This window comes from Vicugna pacos, chromosome 9, assembly GCF_048564905.1.
Source record: "Vicugna pacos chromosome 9, VicPac4, whole genome shotgun sequence".
Taxonomy (NCBI): Eukaryota; Metazoa; Chordata; class Mammalia; order Artiodactyla; family Camelidae; genus Vicugna; species Vicugna pacos.
Genome location: NC_132995.1, coordinates 18818224 through 18827922, shown reverse-complemented (window position 1 = coordinate 18827922; position 9699 = coordinate 18818224).

Below are 9699 nucleotides of genomic sequence, written 5' to 3'. Positions count from 1 at the left end.
TCCCCGACTAGGGAACGGTCTCCTGGTCACTCACGCAGGACTTTAACCTTTGGTTCTAATATTCATCTGGGGAAAAAAAAAAAAAACTGTGAAGCAGATAATTGGATATTAGCAGACATACCATTTCAGTAATCTTAGAAAATAAAAAAAAAAAAAAGAGTGATTGCAAATCCAGTGGCAGTTACTTTAGAAAGATAGTAACGTGTAATTCCCAGTTTCTCAGACTGTAACTTTTGCACTTACCACTAATTTCTCCACTGCTCCAAATGCAGTGTGTACATTTAGTTTAGAATTTATCATCACCGTTTGTGTATATTACGCCAGCGGCATAATCCATCCTCATGAAGCTAATACTCGGCATTAGGAAAATGGACTCCGTATGGATCCTGCCAGCCTCTGGCCTCAAACACACCCCGAGCAGACACTGCGGGTGCGTGCACCCCGCGCCCCTCCCCCAGGATGCGCGTGGCTTCATGTTTTGCGCAGTATCTCCAAATGGCACACTCTGATTTCTGCAAGTAGCCGGTGTCCATTGTCTGTGGATGTAAAAATCAATGACCTACATAAGATTTTGATTTTGCACTGGGAATTGAGAAAGAGAGAGAGAGAGAGTCTGCGACGCAGAAAACAATGAAACAGTCATGTTAAAAATTATAAGCATGTTGAACTCAAAAAATATATTTTCTTGAGGATATTTTTTTTTGCCTCTGAACAGGAACATATTTAATTTCATGGTTATTTGATTAAAACAGTTAATTGTATTAATGCGTTATTGAGCTGAGTGTGCTGGTCATTCCAAGGTGGACGCTTGCTCAGGCACTTGAGAACAAAACCCGTAATTCCAAGGCTGCTTGGGAGCTAGTGGAACTAGGAACCGCTAGTGAAATCTCTCAGTGTATATTCAATCCTTGTTTTTATTTTCTTAAAAGAGGGGGGCAGCCTCAAACTGCTGATTTCTGCAGAAAAATCTGCAAATGAACTGTTCTATTAGCACAAACATACCGAAGTCTTTAGAACCCCTCTCTTCAAAAGCATAATTAGGTATTTATTTCAGACATACTAACATCTTTGCAGTAGCTAATAAGATGCAGCCCATTTGAATATTAATATAATAAATGATTAAATTAAACAGCAAGATTCAGACTCAGAAATAGCCTTTATAGGTCCCAGGGGGTCACTAAAACTGTTTCCATTTCTTCCTACAGTTAACATAGTGCAAGGGACATGAATGCATAGAGCAATATTTGTCTTATGAAACGTGGAGTTTTATATGGTGCTATTCAGTTTTATTACTCCACAGTTTGAATCTGCGCCCCGAGTGAAGTCACCGTGCTGAGGCCTGACAGCCCTTCTTCCTGTCTCACCGCTTGCTGGCATCCCAGAGACGCTCTACTGCTTGGCAAAGGGTTCCCTCTGATGGTCCCCAGACCAAGAGGTGCCTGTGCAGACGGGCACCAGGTACACTCACAACACCATTTAAAAAACAAAACACAACGAAAACCGGTTCTGTGTATCAAGCTGCCGGCTTTATTTTGTGCGCCTGTGTGGCGTGTTTCACGACTCCACACGGTGCCTGTGTGTGACTCAGAAGCCACACCCAAACCCGGGGTGCAGCCGGAGCCAGCTGTGGCAGCATGCGCCAGGCACTCCATCTCTCCACCAAGAGGGACCTCCTCCCCCAGCTCCACTGGCACAAGAAAGAATAGGCAAAGTCGGCAATTATAATTGGCCGTTATTCCAATAAAGGTGTTTCCCTTTTTAAATTAGTCCATGAAAACTGCACACTCTCCAAATCCCATGAACCTGAGAAGTGTTAATAAACATCTGGCCATGGTTTTTGCTTAATTAGCATTCCTTAGTTTGGACGGAAGTCTGTTTATGTAAAACAAAACACTCACAAACACACACACGCACGCACACGCACACGCACACACGCAGATTCTGTTTCGCAAGCCACAGCCCCTCAGAAATCCAAACGCAGCCATCCCTAATGGTTGGTGAGAGATTTGGGTCTTTCCAATACTCGTATGTGTCAACTGAGCATCAGAGGAGAAGATACTTGGATCTGCATGCTTAATTTTACTGTGCAGGTCTCAGATCCAATATCTACTAACTTCACATCGCCGTGCTGTTTGGAAATATTCACATTTCCAAAATCGCAAAGGTATTGAAGCTTGGAGGCCTGCTTGAATAAAATAGAAAGCAACACAAACCAACCTCCAGCATGTCCACAGGCCACATTATTATTACCCACAGCCCCAAATCTCCCAGCCCCATCTCTCTGAAGAGCAGCATCGGCAGGAAGGTAATGGATAAACCGTAACCTGGCTTGCAAGACTCTACTGTCGAAATTAGATAAAAGAAAACTAGGAAGAAAACTCAAAGATAAGTGGTACAAAGTAAATCAAAACAAATCATCTTACCAAACTTTATTCACATCTGATACCATTTTTAGAAATTAAGGTCAGTTTTGTGGAACTAATAGGGAGGTATACCTATATATCTTGGACACCATGACAGTGCTGGAGTGGAAGATTTATACTCCATGGTTGCAGATGCAGAAGAAAGATAGGAGAGATCAAATGGAAGTGCATGATAACAAATGAAAAATGGTCCCCACAGCCCATAAATTAATTGAGAAAAGAAGGTTGTCATTATTTGAACATGCTTTAAAATAAGGTATGGGGTCCAGATGGCTGAGGATAGATAGGTCCACAAAGTTTGAGTAATTGATGACTCAAAAATAAAACAAGATCTTAAAGAAATGAATCACATCGGGCAAGTTCGTGGAGGAATATTATAAGAGAAGGGAACAGATGAAAAAAACGCACATGGAGCCAAAGATGAACCCCGCCCCCCAATCTCCGGGACCGTTAAAACCAAATGGAAATATGCAAGCAAGGGCATGAGTGGGGATTCAAACTGGGAGAGACAGAAATAAAGCCCTAAGAAAGGTTCATTTCAGATGTTGCTTTATTAACCGAGTCAGCTTTCTTTGGGGGTTTTCTGCTGCAAACCCACTCCTTTTCTCTCTCTCTCTCTCTCTCTTTTTTTTAATGGGCTCAAAATAGGGCTGTGCCGAGGTGGGCCACCAGCCTTGCAAATAATGGCTTTCTGCTGCTGCCTCCTGAGCTAATTTTCCCACTGGAAAATTCAAAAACAATTTGCCTTTGGGGGATATATGAAGGGTGGCTGGCAGCTTGGGAATTTTCTTTGTGGCCTTCGGGTGGGAGGGCAAAGGAGCAAACCCAGTGGATTTCCCACAACCATAGAAGCCAGACGTTTCTCTAAGGAGGTGCCATCATTGCAGAGGCAAAGTCATCTTCTCTCCACCCAGTGTGGGTTCGTTGGTTCCTCCCCTGGAAATAATATTTCTGGGGCAACTAGATGCTAAATGAATTCTAAGCTTAACATCAAATTCTTCCTTCCTTCCTCCCTTCCTTTTCTTTCTCCTCCTTCCTTTCCTTTTTTTTTTTTAATTTCTTTCTTTTCCTTCTTTTTTTTCTTTTCATCAGAGTTCCTTTCTTCCTTCCTTTCTACATTTCTTTCTCCTTTTTTTTTTAATCACTACTTATACCACCATCTGTAATTCCACCCATAGCCTTGAAATACAGGAAATGGAGCAGCGGTGCGGTATTCCATATTTATGACTTCTCAGTACATCAGAGCATTGCTGACTTTGGAGAGCCCCCATCTGAGCACAGCACGGGGGAGACGCTCCACGTTCAAGCCAAGAGAGGACGGCTTGGGGCAGAGCGGCCCCCCGAAGCATCCTAGCCATGCCTCTCCACGCTCCCCAGCCGCCCTCCACTTGCTCCTTGTTACTGAAATGTTTTTTTATCCCCCTTCTGCCTCACTTCTTTACACACATATATATATTTTGCCCTCCAAGCCCCCGTATTTGCTGTTCACGCTAGGAGAGTGATATGAATATTCTGAATGAAAATAGCACACTGGGAGAAACTGCTAGGTACCAAGGCCGGTGTCAGCGCAGGCGGCCCCACGTTCACACTGCAGGTGGGCGGGCGGGCAGGCGAGGAGCGTGTCTGCTTCTGCACAATGCTCTCCTCCGCCAGCATCCCAGTCCCTCACACTAGGTTTCTTGGCAACTGATTATTGATGACCAAGAAAACACATACAGCAGTGGAATTCCACTGCTCCTGAAAGTGCATGATCACACGCCATGTCTTCCGCAAGAAATAGATACATACGGGTGCACCTGAGTGTGTGTGTGTGTGTGTGTGTGTGTGGAGAGGTTGGAGCCAAAAATGAGCAAATGTGACAAAATAAAGGCAGAGTTAAGGAGTCCCTCAAAAAGCCCTCTCTCTCGTTATTAAAGGTACGCAAATCTCCAAGGAGTGGCACACATGGAATAAACCAAAATATGGCCCTCCGAGTTGAAGGCAAGCCAAAGGACTTGAAAATAATCTTAAGACAGAAATATAGAGGCAGCAAACATTTCAAGAGAAGGAGACTTGCCAGCAGGATTGATTTGAATACTCTGCCTGAAGATTTATTTTGCCTTACCGTCATAAAAGGCAAATGCCCAACCCCCGCCGCCCCCACCTCCCCAGACAGTGAAGGAGTTGGGATAAAAACCTCTTTGCCCGGGTGGCAATGGCTATGTCTTAGTAGCGGCTAAAAATGGATGAGAAGTATCAGAGAAATGAACTTCTGCGGTTTTCAAAAAACGGTTCAGAATAGATGAGCCAACTCCTTTACATGTTCAAAAGAGAGAGGGAACAATTTTGTGAAATGCTAAGGCAGTGCAAAGTGAATGTTAAATAGTTTTTATCCACCAAAAAAAAAATAGACTTATTCAAATGCATGTCTTGCTTGTCTTTAACTAAAGTGAAATTTCTTAAATCCAGCTGTAGTCTTATGGGCGGCGGGGGATGCATGGGGGGCGGTGGTGGGGGGACAGCGGAAGCACAGAACATCTTCCCTGAACCGAACATCATGTCATTTTAAAAGCAGAGGCACACGCTATTGATTTTTTTTTTAAATACAAATTTGGCAGATTTCACATGATCCATTACATTTCTCAGGACGGTGAAGATGCAGCTTGCATGATTTATTCAGAATAAGGTCCATTTTTAGCTATATTTAAGTCTCCTATTTGTTATTTAACATGTGTTTAATGTTTTCTGTCCCTGCTGTGCACAGCTGCAAGCTGCTATTTTTTGGCAATTTTTGTGACTGGGAAGTGATTTGTGTCTTTGCATCTCACCTTTCTATTCTATGGCCTGCTGTTTTGATTTTTTTTTCCCCTCAACTTTGAGAAATAAGTTACTCTGTGTCGTGACCTCTGTTTCACTTTGCTGGGCAAACACCAGAGCTTAAAGGACACAACCAACCATGGCAAAGCTTTCTGATGGGGGTTTTGAGAAAGACATCACTGGGGAGCTGGGGTGAACTGAAATTTCAGAAAGTTTCTATCAAAAAAAAAACAAAGTTGTTTTCAAACCAAGGGTGTCTGTTGCAATTAAATGTGATATTGACACGATTCTTGAGGCCTTAGTCATGCAGGAAGCAATCTATAAGCCATTGGTGGGAGGAGGCGGCTTCCCTCGCCATCCGGCTATTTTAGAAAAGGTCCCATGGATTGGCAGGCACTGCCCCACCCCAGACCTCCGAAAGTGCTTGCCAGAGCAGCCTTTCTGGAAGAATCATTCCCTTAAGAAGGAGGGCACGTCTCACAGTGATGGCTCCTTCCAGCGCTAAGTCAAAAAATGCCACTGCAGCCACCACTGTGCACGTCCCTCTCCTCACCTGCCCGGATGGACACAGAAAATGGGCAGTCCACGTGCACGCTGCGAGGTACAGTGCGTCAGGCCTGGATGAACAGAGTTTTGCCAGCCCCGCTGGATACATCACATCTAAGTAAAAAGTCTCTAAGTGTTTATCTGATTCAGGCAAACACGATGATGGCATCGAATGGCTTGGTGATTTATTTTCCCAAAGCCTAAAGGATCCTGCTTAATATTGCTTGATATATGCTAACCTTCCCTTTCTAGGATCTGCCGTGTTGCAGTGGTTTAATCCTGGTCTCCTACTTATCTGAAACACACTCGCTGACTGTGCTGTGAAAATTGAATCTTTTCCTTACCATCTTACTGACATGAAAAATATATAATACAGTAAATGATTAATGCAGTTATAAACTCTACCTGAGATAAGATTTAAGTATTCATATTTCTATCATGTTAATACAACATGATAAACCCATGAAGCCAACTTGACCGGGGCATTTGTTATTCTGTCCAGTGTTCAATTATTCTTTGTCCAAATACAATTTAAGGGCGTGCTGTAATGCAGTCACTTGCTGCAACACATTATGGGCTTCTGGGAGATAATAAGCCATCTCAGTGGTCAGTCTCGGAGACCCTGCGCCCTAAAAGGCCCTACGGAATAGGGGAATGTGCAGGCGCAGAGCTTGGGCTGGCCGAGGACAGGCCTCCTGAAAAGATCGTTAGCACCAGGATGCCAAGCGCGTTTTATTCACCCTTTCTCAACCCTTTTATGAGAACGTCTCCCGATGAAGGAAAACTCATCTGCCATAATCCAAAGGAAGCTTAGAATCAGCGTGACTACTGAAAAGCTGCCTCCCCCTAACACCGAAGAGGGCTTTTCATCTGCGACTGGAGAAGAGCTGTTTCTTTGTCGGCTCTGAATGCCCCTCCTCCGTGGTACAAGCGGCTCACACACGCCGTGTGCCGTTCCCCACCCACCTCATTATTTTTATACTTCTGATGATGTCGATTTTGATTTTCAAATGCCAGCCATTTATAGCTCATTCGGAAACACACACAACATTAAGGGCTTCAAGATCCCTGCCATTAACTGGGCCTTGGGGGGCCTCTCGGGAATTTCAGGAAAAGAAGGACAGCGCAGTGGTCACGCATCTGGGTTTGGCATCCTGGGTCTGTCCCTGACTAGCCAGGAGACCTCGATTGGATGACTTCACCTCTGCACGTCTCAGTCCCCCACCTAAGAAAGACAGAACAATGCTTTCTACCCCGTAGGACTGAAAAGCAACCACGGACAGAATGTGGTGTATATTAAGTTCCCAACAAATGTCCATAATTTTGGGTGGTCAATATTTCCTGCCTTCTCAGGACAGTGAATGAGTCGACGTTGGGCAGGAGGCTCGTTGTCGATACCTCCCACCCCAGGCTGGACAGGGGCATTCAGTCCTACATCTCCATCACGGTCTCTTCAGAAATTGCTGCAGTTTTGAGAGATGCTGCCATCTTTGGTGTTCTGACCTCAGTGCCTGGGAGGAGATGTGCTTCCAAGGGCCCCCAGGGCAGGCAGAAGCGGGCAACATTCTGCAGGAGGCTCCCTTGCCATCCAGCATAAGGGAGGCTCAGAGCACGTTTGAAGGCTAAGGTGTAGGAGTGTTGGGAATGCTGACAGGTGTGATGCAGCGTGTGCACAGCACTCCTGGGATTGTCCGCACACAGGGCCTGTGAGTCACTTTTGCTTATGGCCTGACTGTAACAGAGAGTTCTCCAGACTAGGTGCTCAGTGTTCTCAACAGGGCAGAGTCCATGCCAGGAGGATGGGTGAACCTGAGCTTCCCTGAGTCTCTGGGCGAGGATGGGGCGTAGCCATCCTTCAGATGTGCCACTCAGTGGACAAGTTTTCAGGAGGAAGGAATATCTATGTTTGTTTGGAGCCAGGATGTGATGGGTCATTGGACTGGGTCCTGGTGGCCAGAGAAAAGCAAGATGGCACCCATAGTCTGGGTGGGAGGGAAGCTGGGAAGATTACGTGCTAAACTGAACAAGTCCCTTGAGACTGGACTGCAATTATTTTATAGGGGGGTCGGGACCTAAGAGGGGGTGGTCTTCACCCCTACTTTTTAGAAATTGACATATTAATACTTATTTTGCAAAGCTTAATGCAATCGGGTGTCTGCACAACTGCCTTTCTGGAACAAACCACCTAGTTCTTGATGAATGCTCAAAAAACCCCCACTAGTTTCATGGGAATAAAATGCCTTTCCTGCAAGTGTAGGATCAGACATTTGAGCTTGGGGAATAGTGCTCTGTGTTCTTGGTAGAATCTTTGATCGCACAGTGTTAAGGAGGGCACTAATGGGGCAGAAGGTCAAGAGGAATTAGTGCCCAGCCCTTGACCAGCTAGCTGCTCACCACTCCCCAAGGCTGGCAACCTGGACCCCCTCCTCCCCTGGAGTCCTCCCTCCCTTGCTTAGACCTGGAAAGGAGCAGATCTGTGTTTTCTTTCCATGAGGCTGCTTGGCTCTTCCCACAGTGGGGCTGGGCTTTGTGTGGGCTGCCAGCTTAAACAGGGGGGTCCTCCATCCCCTGAAGTCTCCCCTACCAGCTCCTTGATTTTGAAAATGTCGTTACAAGGAAAGGTGTATTTTAAGTTGCGATGCTTAGAAATATTAAGGGTTTTTTTTTAATTCTTATTTTTTAATGACGTGCAGTCGATTTGCAATGTTAGTTTCATGTGGACAGCCAAGCGATTCAGTTATACATGTATGTACCTACATGTATATAAAAAATATTAGGTTTGAAAAGAGTTTCTTTACCAAAACTGAAAGCAGATTTTCTCCTAAGAGCGTCTTTAGCAGGAGAAAGAGGAAGCCTAGCTATCCCATGAAGGTGGTCCTATGCCTGGTTCCAGGAAATATTTGCCTAATGAATGAATATGTGAGGATAACTGAGGATCTGGGTGTCCGGCAAGGCGAGTACTACAAATCCTGAAAGGTACATTCTCAAGGACGTTTATTTCCCCCTTCGTCCTCAGCAGCCAGCGGAGTGCTAGGCATAGAGGAGGCATTCAGCAAAACTTGCTGAAATTAACTGGTGAAAAGGACGGCCTAGCACGGGTAAGTATACTTTGCTACTTCAAAAACTGGCACAGGTCTTGACATGAGCTCAAACCTGTTTCCCTGTTCTCAGCCGCATTGGCTCTGGCATCACAAAGTGGCCATGAGGTTGTCCCTGCCCTCTTCTGGTTCTGATTCTTCTGACACCCTGTGTCTTGGCGTCAAGGTCCTCCTCGTAGTCGCCAGTCCCTTTCATTCAGTCTTCTCCTCAAATCCCCAGTCACTGCCGTCTGGACACAAACGTGCATGTTCCATGGTGATCCCGAAGGCCATCTGGACAGACCCTCTTCTTCTCCTCCCTCATTTTTACATCCACCCTCTGCTTAGGGGGTTGCAATCATCAGAACATTTTAGCAGATAACAGATGCAAAAATGTCTCATGACTCAACCATCCAGGCTTGCCCAGGGCTGTCCTGGTTTAGCAATGGCAGCCCCATTTCCCAGGGAACACCTTGGTCCTAGTCAAACCAGGATGGATGTTCACCGTACACAGCAATCCCAAGTCTAACAGTTTGTTCTAAGAAAATAATCATAGATGTGTGTCAAGATTTAGCTACTAAGCTTTTGTCAGAGCATTATTTGTAATCTTGAAACATTGTAAATGAGCCCAACAAGCCAACGTGCAAGGAAGCGGTGAGAAGGATCATCTGTTTGCATACAGTAGGCCATGACAAAAAAGGCGCTACGTGGGGCCATGGGGGAGATGGGAGAGGATGCGTGGGAGTGTACCTGTCTGTCCAAATCTCACCTGTGCTGAGGGTCGTTAGCACCGAGACAGCAGGAAGAGAGAGTGGTGGCTTAAAACTGGACCCCTGGTTGTCATTCAAAATGTCTGT